Consider the following 13,662-nt stretch of genomic DNA (forward strand, 5'->3'; position numbering starts at 1 on the left):
CTTCCCTCCCACTTCCCAGCTGCTGCCATTTCCTGCTCCATTCAGGCACGGATCTGCATTGTGACTGTAGTAGGGTGATTTGTCTCCATTCCTCCTAATTCCTCATGAAAGGTTAGGACGTGTCTTAGTACCTGTTTTGAGGAATGCTCACCCAAAGGACAAGTCTGAACTTTTCAGGCAAGAAAATGAGAGAAAATTGACTTTCAGAGAAACAAGACTTTCAGCCCTTGGTAGTGGTGTGGAGAAAAGTACTCCCAGAAATGGCAGTTCTTTGGAATTGGGATGAAGAACCCAAGAACCAAGCAACAAAGAGAAGATGCATTTGGAATGAAATAAGGAGTAGTAGGGCAGCATAGCAAGTACCTTTTTTCAACTCCTGCTCAGACCTGAGCATTCAGGGCAAAGAGAGTTTGCTTCCTATTCCTTCTGGCTGCAGACCTGGAGAGCACCAGAGATACGTGGGAGAAACCTAGAGGAGCATTACTGCCCATCTGAAGGAAAAATCTGCTGCTGCTTTGAATTCTGCCACGATATCCGTGGTGTAGCTCTGAGAAGTTTGGTTTTCTGGGCAGCATTTTTCTCTTACCAATAGACTTCACATATTTGTCCCCCAGCAGGGTCCTGCCTTGGCAGTAAAGCCAAGCAGAGCATTGGAAAGTTGCCACTGATTGATGGAGTCAGTGCATTGCAGGGATAAAGTGAATATAAACCCTGCATTTCCCAGGGGAGGCTCTTACCTGTTTCTCCCCATTTGACCTGACAGGTCGAGAGAGACAGGACTGAATTCTGGTCTTACCTACTGTAAATTAAAACAAATTATGTTAAAAACTCTTCTAGCATATCCTGTCTGGAAACGAGCACAGTGTTACCCTAACTCTTCCCAACAATGTCTTTCAACATTACCAGAGGAAAACTGGTGGTCAGCAAATGTTACGAGTAGACTGGCACCAGGAGTGTTTCATTAGACAAAGGTGATCAAATTCAAATGACCTGAGTTTTGTTAATGGAATGATTGCTGCAACATTACCTCGTTCTTCTGAATATTTGGGGTGTTAAATGTTCCAGATACCACTGTGGTAAGCCCAAATGTCAGTCTGGTTTCCAGAAGGTAGAAGCTGTGGTTGGGTTCTGTGAGCCCTAGATCTGCAGTGTGCAGGAAGGAGGGATTTCCTTTCACTTTTTGTTTTCTGCAATATCTGAAAAATTAAGGCTTATAATTCTGTAGAGACAAAAGTTTTGTCCCCAGTTGTCCAAACAATGCCTGTTGAGATATGACAGGAATGTCTTTGTTCTGAGCTGTGGTAGGATGTTTGCCTTAGCATCACAGAGGCATTTGGAAGGAGCCCACCTACAGACAGTCTTGGCAAATAGAAGAGGTGAATACAACAAATGCTGCTCACTAAGAAGTTGAAAGCCACACAAAGCCATGACTAGGATGAATCTATCTCCTTCTGAGATTTGCCCCAAATTGTTTTATACTTCTGTCAATTTAACATAGAGAATAGTCTGTATAGGGGATAGTCAACACAAATTTCTGTCTCTCTTACCATGTTTTCTTTTCTTCCTCTGCCACTCCATTCTTTCTTTTCTTTCCTTCACAGCTTAAATGAAACCAGGAAAGGTGCTTGGTAAGTGTTGTGCTGGTTGCATTCCTTTTCATTGTAACTGTCTCAGTTAAGAGAGAAATTTAAGAAAACACATTTGGGGAGCTATTTTTTATTATATTCGTTCCAGCAAACACCAATAACAGAAACAAAAGGCTCAAATCTCATTTGCCTACCCTTTTTGTTACTTTTTACTCCAAACCAGAGCAGTGGATGTAATAGGACTGAAATAATTCTGAAAAATGAGTAAACTTGGAGTTTCACCCCATGGGAACGCTCAGTTTTGAAACTTCCTTTTTTTTTTGCAAGGTGTTTGAGCTTAGAATAGTGGATCCTCAAGAGCTCATGTGTGCCTGTAAATTGTGTAGAGAATCTCTCAGCTATGGACATTCCAGAATGGCAGTGCCCTCAGAATAATGGAAAATGTTTGGACAATGTTTGCTGTGTCTCTTTCCCTTGTGTCACTGCCCCATCTCCTCTGTCCTGCCTCTTCCATTTAGCCACAAAATCCTGCCTAGCCTGGTTTACCCAACCACAGGGCTGCCCTACAGACCTGAGGGCTTGTGAAAGCAAACAGTGGGTGTCAGACCCCACCCTCAGCTGGATGGAAAGGCAGCCAGCCATGGAGCAACCCAAGCAGACTTCTCCAATAAGAAAAGGAAGGTGAATGTTATCTGCTAGTTAGCAGTGATAACCGGGTTGAAAGAAATTTTAAAGTGTATTTTCCAAGGAAGGGGTCCTTTTTCCACACACAAATGCAGTTCCTGCTTATCCTGTCAGGATGACCTGCTCAGCTCCTCCCTCAAGCTGAGTTTCAGTCCTTCCACTTGTGCCAGTGGTGAGGGTCACTGCAATGAGGTTCTTCCCCAACCTGGCCAGCTCTTGGTGCATCAGCTTCACTTGGACAGTAAATAATGCAGGGTGGAGTGCATGAATCCCAAAAAGTGTGTTTGTAAATCCCATTCAGGACAGTTTATTCAATCAAAACAAACTGAGTTTGGACTGTGTTGCACAGGATGCATTGAAAACCCAGCCACAGTTGTCTTGTCATCTGAATGCTCCCTTTCATGATTGTCAAGATTTTTCCAGTAAAGGCATAAAATCCTTGCAATGAATAGTGAAAGGTCTTTATCTTAGAAGTTACATCCCCCACTTGTGTCTCACTTAAGACATTAGTGCAGTTTAGGACATTAGTCTGTGTTCAAGGCAGTAGTGCCAGGCCCTGGAGAGGAAATCCACCTGAGGAAGTGAACTAACATGATGTGATGCTCTGAAAAGAACTGTACAAATCAGGAACTGCCCCAGCCTCAGTGTTGTGCCTTTTGGTCTGACCCCTCTGCTCCAACAGGAAAATGCTGGACAATCCCTGCAGGTGATGAGGCATTTGCTCCTCCTGTCACTGGTAAGGGGTATCACAGAGACAGGACATCATCTGGTAAAAGTTAAGCTCAGCTGCAAATGTCATGGAATATCACTGTGATATTTGTGTGAGGTGCTTCTAACCTGTCACTGGGAAGGTGTAGTGCTTGTTTTAACCACTTTTCTGAAGTTCTTACACCTTTGCTGTGCTTGAGCTGTTCCCATTGACACCTGTTGGAAGTGTCTGCAACACAGCCACGCAGGCTGACCTGTTACACAGCCCTGATCTACAACACACCCCTAATTTTCCACCTTCAATCCTGATACTGCTGGGAGGGGTTAGTGGTAGTGTGACTCCTGCCAGGTGACTCACAACCTGCCTGTTGCCTGCCCAGCTCTGATAAGATCTCTGCAAGAAGGTTTGGAGCATCACTTGCTCTGATCATAGCAGCTCATGTGGGTGCTTGTCTCCACACCCCTGCCTCTGCTGACAGGCATCTGATTTGAAGCTGGCAGCTCAGATCCAGCTCATGGGCTTTCCAGTGACTTTAGCAGTTATCCAAGAGCTGTATTTATGATGTAACACACTGTGTCATAGGTTGAGGAGCATCAAATAGTTTGGTGGGGTTTTTTTCATTTTCTTTCAAGGGACAACAGAAACAATGACCAGATCATTTGGGGTTTGGTTTATTTATGATTGGGTTCTGCCACTGCTCTGTGCTGAGCTTGGTCCATGAGGTCTGTGAAGCATTTATGAGATTGATTTGGTAAGGGGGGACACCTGTGACAAATGGCCTTTTGCCTGGCTGCTGAGGGCTGATAAGTGCTTGCCCTTCATGCAGGTGCTCTGTGTAAATCAAGAGTGTGTCCCTGCAGAGAGTGTGTGGAGCAGCTTGGGCACAGCTCTGGTTTGCAGTAGTGCTCCTTTACATCTCTCTGGCAGACTAAATGTGTCTCAGAGGAGGTATTGATTAATTTTTCATCTGTTTGACCTTTCCTCACTGAAAGGGTAGTGGAGAGGCACTGTGGTGTGGCTCAGATTTGCCCAGCACAGTGGTGGGGCTGAGGCTGCAGCAGAGTGCTGGCAAAGTGGTGCTGTATTGACCTGGTGTTGATTTATTCCAAAGGCACTGCTCTCTGATGTGTGAGCAGGGCAGGGAGAAGTGGAGAATTGTGCTTGAGGTTAATTTTCATCGTTGTAGAGTTCTCTGGAAAGTGAATATATTCCCTTTCCTAGTGTTCCTCTCTCTGTTAACCTGAGCATAGGTGAAAGCATTGGCTTCCCAAGAGAACTGTATCTGCACAAGGTCATTTTTGGCTTGTCTCACAGTTTTGTGTGCATTAAAAGGAAACAAATCCAGCCTTACTTGTGTGCCTGAAAGATGAGGGTTAAATATGGTGAGACATAAATATGGTGGTAAATAAGATGAGGCTTTTCTCTTCGGAAAGAAGAGTCAGACCGAACCTGATAGCCTGTGAAAACTGAAATATTTGGGGTTTAATATGTGTAAAAAAGAAAGGATTTTTTGTAGATCTGGACAAGAAATGGAAAAATTACCATAGTCCTTAAAAATGCTGGGACAGAAAATTATTTTTCATGGAATTGAAAGCTTTGGATTTGATTAAAAAGGTCATTCTTTAAGGCAAAGTTCTGATTTTTTTTTTTACTTGAACTGATTCCATATTATTGCTAATTTATGGTCCGAACAGCCCATTATGCAATACACTTAACTGTAAGGTGATTATTGCAGCTTAGATTACTGAGAGCTCTGCTTATCTGTATGTAATATCTGTACTTCTGCCTGGTTCAGACTTGCAGCAGGCATTTGTGGTTATATGATAGCTGAGATCAACTCTTTATTCTTTGTGATCTGATAGAAGGTACAGAAGAGAAAGGATAATGTGTAAAATAATAATATGCTCAGTGCAGCTTTTCTGTAACAAAAATTACACGAGGTACACAATGATCCAGTTTACAGCATGAAAATGGGCTCTGCCAAAAGCTTTGGGAAAGGAAAAGAATCTGTAGGAGAAAGTAAACATTTACCAGGATTGCATGACAAAATTACCAACTTCCCTTGTGTAGTCATGGAATGACACCATGAACAGCCATTTTCTCTCTTTGAGCAGTGTCACTGGGGTGTAACAGAGGAGCAGGTTCTGTTTAGAAGGGCAGTCTCGGGCTTCACATCACTTCTCAGACATGTGTTGATAAAACAAGGACCTGTGAGCTGCTTATTTCAGGTCTCAGTTCAGATTAAATACTGTGAGCCCACCAACATGGGTAGAATCCCTCCTGTGCTCTGACTGAGCATCACTCCCACAGATGTAGGTGGTGCTCAGGTGGATTGGTGGTGTTTGCATTTTGTTACTCCAAAGAGGTGCCAAGATGTAAAACCAGGAGGACTTCACATCACATTGCTTTCCCAGGAAGGTGCCTCTCTGTGCCCCAGGCTGCTGCACCTTCAGGGGTGCTGATGTCTGAAGTGCAGCAATGAAACTCTTCCCCTTAGGAATCCTCTTAGGGTAGAATGAAGGGGAAGGGAAAGTGGGAGTGTGGTTCCAGAAGCTTTACAGCTCCTTCTGCACAGCACAGCAGCAGGTTCCCACCTTTGAGGTGGCAACGAGTCCTGGTTCCTACAGAGTTCCTGCAAGGTCAGGAGCTGCTGCCTCACCCCAGGAACGAGTGTTTCATTCTTTCCACTTTGAGAAAAAAGCAGGAAAAGAGTGTTCTGGGTTTCAAACTGGGGCAGGAGCCATTGTCCACATCACACAGCAAATTGCAGTGTCCCTGCCTTCCTCCCAGTCCAGGGGAATTTATGATCTCTGGAAAGTGCAGAAAACAAGGGGCTGCTGAAAATGGGCTAGTTGACTAACAGGCCAGGTAAATCAAGCTCTTTGCCTCTGATCCTTGAAGGGACTACAGAATAAACTTAGAGTCATAGGATATGAGCCCACAAACCTAAGAAATGCTGGATCCTCCAGCAGAGCAATCTGGGCACTGCCAAATGTGTGGGTCAAATCAGGTGGAAGGGGTCTTTCTGTCAGCATTGGGCCTCGAAGAAGCTGCTGTTCTAGGAATTTCAGTAGCTGTCTGCATTTAGCTGGGTCAATAGGCAGCAAGGGCTTGTGCTAGTCTTGTGCTAAATTAGTTTAAAAAAAAAAAAGCCTGATGTGTTGTTTAGAAAATTGGTTTTTCCTGGAAGAAGATATTCTCAGAGAGTGAAATTACCTATTTTTTGCTTTCTTTAAACCAGTTTCAGCAGCGTGAACGGAGCCAAAGTGGTGCACAAGCCTGGGCAGAATCCTTTGTCAGCTGGGAATTTCCCCCAGGGTAAGTCACTCTCCTGCTCACAGTGTTATATGCTCCATGTCCTGCTTTGTGCCCTGTGGTAACAGTGTAAAACCAGCAGTGCTGGGACACAGAATGTCATTGTTTTATGCCTTTTCTATCCTGATGGGCCCAGCAGGCCCAAGATACCTTTGGGTAGCAACTAAATGAGACACAGTGATTGGGGTGAGCTCTGGCAACTGGAAATGGCTGAGACTGTTTCAAATGTGATGTCTGGTGGGTGCATGGCTCCTGCCCTACATTCTGCCCTCTGAGCTGGGGCTTGCTGGAAGGAAACTCCTAGGAGTGCCTTAAAAATAAAGCAATGTCACACAAGGAAAGAGGGAGAATGCCCAAGGCTCTGCCTTCCCCCATGCTGTGTGCCAGAGGAGTTGTCTCTGGCTCTTGCCTCTTCCTTTGTTCTGTGTCTGTGTTTTTTCTGATGGCTTTAGTGAATTCACTTCCCTCAGAGATTTTTCCTGTCAGTGTGACAGTGAAGTAAAGATACTTGGATAAAACACAGGCATTCCTTCCAAAGCACTATTTCTGAGCACAAGAAAATTCAAGACAATACCCACAAGATATTGGTGCTCTATTAGAATACCAGCAGTTGTTGGTTGTGAGTGGCTGGCTGGGGAGCCAGGAGTTTGCAGAAGGTGGTAAAAGCCAATCCAGCTGAAAGCTGATTGCTTTTTAACAAAAAAATTTAAGAGCACTTCTGTGTGATTGTCTGGGGGTGTTTTTTGGCTGGAAAAAAAATCACTTTGCATTTAATATACCCATTTCCTGTCCCAGTTTCTCAAACAGCTCTTAATTTTTAACAAATTCTGTGTATAGGTAAAACATGAAATGATAATAATGTTCATTTGAGGGTGGAGTTGATGTATTTAAGCTGCAATACCATTGCATATCTGGTAAACAGTGATGTAAATACCTCATAACAGAGGTTCATGAGAAGAACTGTTGGAAGCAGCTGCAGCTCCCAGGTCTGCAGAGCTCCATGTGAACAGGGGGAACAAAGTGTGACAAGCTGAAGAAAGGGGCCTTTTGGCTTTAGCCTGACTTCTAAGGATTGGTTAGTGGCTGCTGCTCAAAGTATCTTCCTCCTCTTGGTATTCAGTTAACATTTCAGGTTAAAACTTATTTCAGTTAATGGTGAGTAATTGTAAATGGAAAAAAAAAAGAACTGTAGCTGTCATTGCTGAAAGACAAAAGTACAGCTAGAGCAGAAGTAAATAGTCACATACCCTAAAGACTACACACTGTGGCTCAACAGGCTCCCACAAACCCAATCTTTTCTCATAAATGGCTTTTTCTTCCCTGACTCCTTCCTGAAAGCTTGGGTAAGTAGGAGATTATGCAGCACATCCTAAAGTTCCTCAGACCTGGTTAGTCAGAAGAGAACGAGACAGGTTCCAGAAAGGAGGACAAGGTTTCCCATTATGCCAAGCATTCTCACAGCCCCTCCTCCTCAGAGTTCCCTCTGCAGGGAAGGGAACCTAGCAGAGCATGGGATGTAGTTGCCTCTCTCCTGGATGGGGGGTCAGGGTGTGGAAAAATTTATCCATGAAGCCTCTTTTTTTTTCCTCCGGGTGACAGCACAGAATCCCCTGATCATTGTCAATAGTCAGTCACTCCTGGAGAGCTCTGTGGTCTACAACTAAGCCATGGCTGGTGAGGGGAAGGGAAGGTGCCTTGTGATTTTGTGGTGAATCTGACCAGTGGTGACTGGTCACTCCCTATGGAGTGACAGCACTGCAAGGAAGGACATACCAACAGGTAAGGTGTCAGGACACCCAACCTGACCTCACTGGAGGCTTCTTGCTTAAGCCAGGCTATCATCAGAGTCTCAGAGGTGAGGAGGGTTTGTGTTTTTTAAGGCTTTGGGCCAGACTTGTCTCAGATAGGAGAGGCCAAGTGAGACCCAAGTGAATTACTCATGGAGTTTTTGGTGTGTGGGTGAAAGTTTCCAATAGACAGGGACAGCCCTGAGTGCTACTGCTCCTGTTCATTTGTACCTGGAAGAACATGTGGCTGCCTTCACAGCCATGGGGATTGGCACAGTTGCCCAGCTCTGGTCTCTCCTCTGTGAAGTGCTGAGTGTGGGACCAGGCACTGCAGTCTTTGGGAACTGCAGCCAGCACCAGTCAGAGCTGCTCGCTCAGCCCTGCGTCATGGAGGGAACATGTGGCAGCAGTTTCTCAGAACTCATTCTGGCTTAAGTGGTATCAAAGAGGAATTCTGCCTGTGGTTGTAACCTGTGCCAGGGGCTCCCAAATTTGTGTTGCTCTAAGTGCACAGGCAGCAGCAACCTAAGTGTTGGGGACAGCCGTCATCAGTGCTGGAATCAAGGGCAGATCATGAGACAGCTGCTGTTGGGAAGGGGCTGTTTCATGCCCCCTTCTTGTGCCTCTGGTGTAATTTGCTTCCTCCCATCATGTGCTTTTCTAATCCTTGGTGGCCCTGACGTCAGCCTGCTGGAGGTATCTGGTGCAGTTGGGACTGGGAGGGTTTGTCTTTGCACAGGATGGTTCAGTGATGGTGCCAGGAGGAACCAGTTTGACCAAACACTTCATCAGATGCTGAGAGCAATAGTTTCTTGTTGGGTGGCATGAGATATCCCTGGTCCTAGGAGTTCAAAGCTTTTTAGGAAATGCTGTTGTTCATGTGGTCTTTTTCCATTCTTATTTTCTCCTCTAGGCTCTACCTAGGAGGCTGTTGCCCCAGATGAGAGATCCAGTAAGATAGTTCTACTCCTTTCACTGGTGATCTCTTTGCATTTGTTCTTGCTGGAGTCCCCCCAGGGCAGTGGGGTCTCAATCCCCAGCTGCCAGCCTGCAGCAGCAGCAGCACCGTGCAGAATTCAGGCTCTTACTTTGTCCCTCTCTGCTATTTTCCATCCATGATGTTTTCCTTCCTTTCCTTCCCATCCATTTTGGGAGCACATTTTTAAGGTCTAGCTCTAAGCCCAGCACAGTAAAAGCAGCAGGAGGGTGCTCTGCATGCCAAGGATTGCAGAAATGTTCTCACTGGGTGCTGGGGGTGGAGATGCTTGTTAGGCCCTGCTGCCACATTGACTCAGTGACAACTGGACTGCTGGAGTCCAGGACTCTGCATCCAAAGATAAGTGTGTGATGGTTACACAAATCAGCAGGTGAAGCTTCTCAGGGTGGAAGGATTGATGTGCCATGTGGACTTCCAAGAAATCACTGAATAGTGTTTTATCAGACCCAGCACATCTGGGAGCAGAGGGTTTCAGAGCTGGATTGGAAGCTGGTAGCAGCTGCATGACTCTGACCTTGTTAAAGGTAAATCTAAATAAAAAGAAGACTTTGCCAGATAATACTGTAACATATAATTTACCCAAAGTTAAAAGACTTTTTGAGTTAAACTTGGCGAGTGTTTTATAAGAAAACACTTATTAGAATTAGGTATTCTTTAAGAACAGTGCAAAGAGGAGTGATTTTACCTTCAGGAAATAGTTATCTTCATATAGCTGATCATTGTTCAGTGGTGAAGACAGCATTAGGAACAAAAAAAGTGAAAGCAATGTGGAAGGGGAGGCAGAGCAGGGCACAGTTAATAAAGATTAGAAATGAAGTGCAGAAAACTGGAAATGAAAAGGAAAATGTGAAATTATCCTTGGCTGCTATCTCTTCAAGGACGCTAAAGAATTTAAACATTCTGCTTGAAACTGAAAGGGAATTGTGTAAGGCCTCTTTGAAATGGAAATGGTGCAATTGTCAATGAAGATGAAAATAAGTAGAAGCGTTTAGTAAGTATTTCTGATCTATATTTGGATGACAGCAGAATAATGCACTAGGCTCACAGGAGGATAATGAATTCATTTCTCAATTATTAGGCACCAGGAAAAAAAGTATTATAAAAATACTAAGTAGTAATAAGCCTTTTAGAAAGTACATGTTCAGATAAGACCCCAGTGGAGGTGCTGAGAGGAGAGACAGTGCATGTGGCAGTTTTTAGCACTGGGGGAATCCAGGACACTGGCTTTTTGGCTGGGGTTTCAATGTGCCAAAGGGGAAACTGGATTAGCCAAGCAGAACAGTGGTGGGCAGTTTAGAGTGAGGGACTTCTTCCCTGCCTCCCCCTCTGGCTGGGGGCTTAGGGACAAGCCCTGAGGGAGATGATCCCTTTGCTGGATTTAAGGCCTCTCATGGCTCTTACAGGACAGAATGACACCTCAGCTTCTTTAAGAGAGGTTGTTTGGAGGCATTGAATCAAATAAAAAAGAAAAGGCTCTGGATCAAAAAAGGCCCCAGAGTGCTGCTGACTTGAGAAGGAAGTGGGCTGGCTGAGATTCAAAGCCCCCATACCCCAAAGCAGTATTGATTTGGGATTCTCTGTCAGTGGGGGTGGTAGCATCCTGCTTATTCTTGGATATTCTGTCCACTGGGGAGTTAAGCTCCTGCCTACTTAGGAATTAATTTCCTTTGGAAATGTTCTGAATGATGATGCAGGTGATGAAACAGTAATTCCCCTTCTGCTGGACAAGGAAGGGAGCACAGAGTCTTTAGAGCTTTGAGCCTCCCTGCTGAGGAAAAGGACTGCTCACAGGTGAGCTTTTGTGCTTGCCATGAGCCTGTCCAGCTGCAGGGCTTGGATGCTCTGTAGGGAACATGCCTGTGAGCTGAGGGAATTTTTCCACCTTTGCAAGTGCTCCAGAACAGGATTTCTAAGGGAGGGAGGTTGTTCTGTGTGCTCTCTCCACTGGAGCACTACCAGGCTTGTCTGCTCTGGGCTCAAGGCCTGGGTGAGATCTGGAAGCCCAGACTGCTCCTGCATAACAAATTGGAGCATCAAAGTGTGAGATGCTGCCCAAGGAAGCTCTTGGAAGTTACAATATAGATGTGCCTGAGGGACACTGAGCTCTGTGCTGCAAAGTGTGCAACGGGGAGGGGAAGCCTGACCAAAGGAACAGCAGGGCTTGGGGAGGAAAAGGAGGCAAGGCTGAGGGTGAAGCATTACACTAGTTCACATGCTGATTCTGCTCTGAATTGTGTGATTATTATTTTATATATATATATGTCTGCCCAGTCCCCCACCTGCCCGTCAGCTTTGCCTCACAGCTTCTCATACACCCTGTGTTACAGCTCTGCTCTCCTCATTGTGAATGAGCTCACCACCATGGCAGAGGTGTTAATTCCACCTCTATTTCCTTAATGTTGCCATGCTAGGAAGGCAACTTGGTCTTTCTTAAAACACTGGAGTGCATTTCCGTGAATTCCATTTGACGTGTATTTTTCAGATGTACTTAGATCTCCAGTGAGTGTTTCATAATTTAAGGGTAAATTGTTTCTTCTTAGTGTCTTTCTAGGAAATGCCAGTACCTGTGAATATCAGAGAGAGGCCTTTGTGTGTTGAGTTAGCTTGGAGATTGGGGAGTCAGTGTCTGCACTCTGGCCCTTTGCAATTTGCACCTGGTATTATTCATCTCCATTCATTACAAATGAGATACTCGGCCTAATCTTTTGTTCCTACTATCAAGCTGTTATCTGTAATGGTGATGTGGAAGCAATATTAATTATTGGATGAGCAGAAGGAACTAGAAATGGAATTACAAATGGAATTATTAATATTTATGGAGGCTTAACTATGCTATGCTCTTTTGTAGACCTGTATTGAAAAAGCTCAGCACCGTACAAGGAATGTTTTCCCTGCTGCAGCTTTACATAATCAGTTCTCAGTATCTGGAGCTTTCAGTGAGGGATTTTTAGATGCAGCTTTAGAGCCCAGCACTGCTTTTCCTCTGCAGGGTGATGGCAGGGAAGGCAGTGAGCTGGGCCCTCCTTCTCATCTGTTCTGGTGAATCCTCATGGTGAATCAAAGACCCAAGAGTTGATTTAAATTTATACTGCTGTTGTCTCATTCCCCTATTCTCTTTCTCTCCTTTTCTCACTTTCCCTGCTCTGGGCTGGGAATGCAATGTATGAAACCAGTGCAGGGGTAATCTTAATCTTTCGTCTGTCTGATCCAGTAGAGATCTCATGTTATGCAGGAACAGTTTTCCAAGAGAAGTCAGCAGCTTCTACATGTGGGAAGTAACTTCAATCCTAAAACTCTTTGGCAGAAGCTGTTTGGAGGATGTTTCCAGGGGCACACTGAGCAAGACAGGCCATTCCATCTGTTTGCAGAACAGCTGCAGGTTGTGAGCAGAAGAGATGGGGAGGTACAACTGTCCTCCTCAAGGGTATTGCCAAAGCTAGAAAATACAGCTCCAAAATCTATATTAAAAGACCTTTTCGGGTCTTAGCTCTGCATCAATGTCTTTGCATGTCCCAACTGGCACTTGGAGGCTTGTTGTGCTGATACTGCAGAAATACATTAAAATGAAGCTCCAGACAAAACAAGCTTTGCAGTTACTGAAGCATTTCAGCACTTCTTAAATGTCTGACTGTGTTTCTGCTTACAGAATATTTTCTTTGTCTTATTCTTCTGGCAGTTGTTAGGTTGAACGTGGAGATTTTCCTAATGGTGATGTGAAAACTTGTAACAGAAAGAAATTTTTTTTTTTAAAACATAGTTCTCCTATTCAGCCCACCAATACAAATTAGATTATTGAGAAGAAAATGAAGTCTTCTAGTTTATCTTCTAAGACCTGTTATTAGTGAGCCTGAACAAGCAGTGCTGCAGGTCCCTGCTTCCTTTCCTGCTGCAGTGTGAGTGCTGCCTGCTTTATGCATTTTGCAGGTTGCACACTGGATTTATCTTTCAGTCCCTTCTTTCTGTGCCTGTTGCTGTTCACAAGCTGGCAGAAGCAGATGAGCATTATTGCAGAGGTGCCTCAGAGCTGCCATTTCCTTCAGCCGTTATGGATGTGGGGTCTGAGGACGTTCTTGTTGTACAGTGACTTCCAGACCATGAGTTGTATCTGCTCAGCAATTCCCTGTATGTGGGCTGTGCATTCTCAAGTGTTTCATGCCATGTGACCCTGGCCTGGGTCACTGTAAAGCCACATTTATTCAAACAAGGGGACATTCAGCTGGCCAGTGTGTGTTTGGAGTTTAAATTCATGGTGGTTTCCTCCTGCCTCCATGGGGCTGATTACCACACATTCCTTTCTTTTAATTTCAGCCCTCTGCAGTTCTAGGAAAAGGTCCTTGATTAAGTACTGAGAAACCAGTCTATTTGTGGGCCTTATTTTATTGCCTCAATTACATTACTGTATGCTAAATATAGGAAGGCACGAAGCAAATCCCAGATCCAGGACAGAACAGGGTGTTCAAGAGCACCGTTCAAGTTTAAATGGTGTGGCTTGGGCCTCTGTTTAATTCTAGCTAATGAACCAATTTCTCACAGAGTGTAAATGAGCACATCTACATTGATTTATAGGCAAGGAGCTGGGTCATC

The 13,662-nt window shown here is 44.7% G+C and overlaps 1 protein-coding gene across 1 annotated transcript in view; it reads left to right on the forward strand.

Annotated features, from left to right (window-relative positions):
• Positions 1–6,224: 6,224 nt before the first annotated feature.
• MAPKAPK3 (MAPK activated protein kinase 3) overlaps positions 6,225–13,662 on the forward strand; it is a 106,184-nt gene continuing 98,746 nt past the window's right edge. Inside the window, exon 1 of the mRNA XM_018068595.1 lies at positions 6,225–6,297. The gene's annotated coding sequence lies outside the window, so the exon portion shown is untranslated. The remainder of the gene's footprint in view (positions 6,298–13,662) is intronic.

This window comes from Manacus vitellinus, unplaced genomic scaffold (assembly GCF_001715985.3).
Source record: "Manacus vitellinus isolate BGI_N305 unplaced genomic scaffold, ASM171598v3 scaffold_14_pilon, whole genome shotgun sequence".
NCBI lineage: Eukaryota > Metazoa > Chordata > Aves > Passeriformes > Pipridae > Manacus > Manacus vitellinus.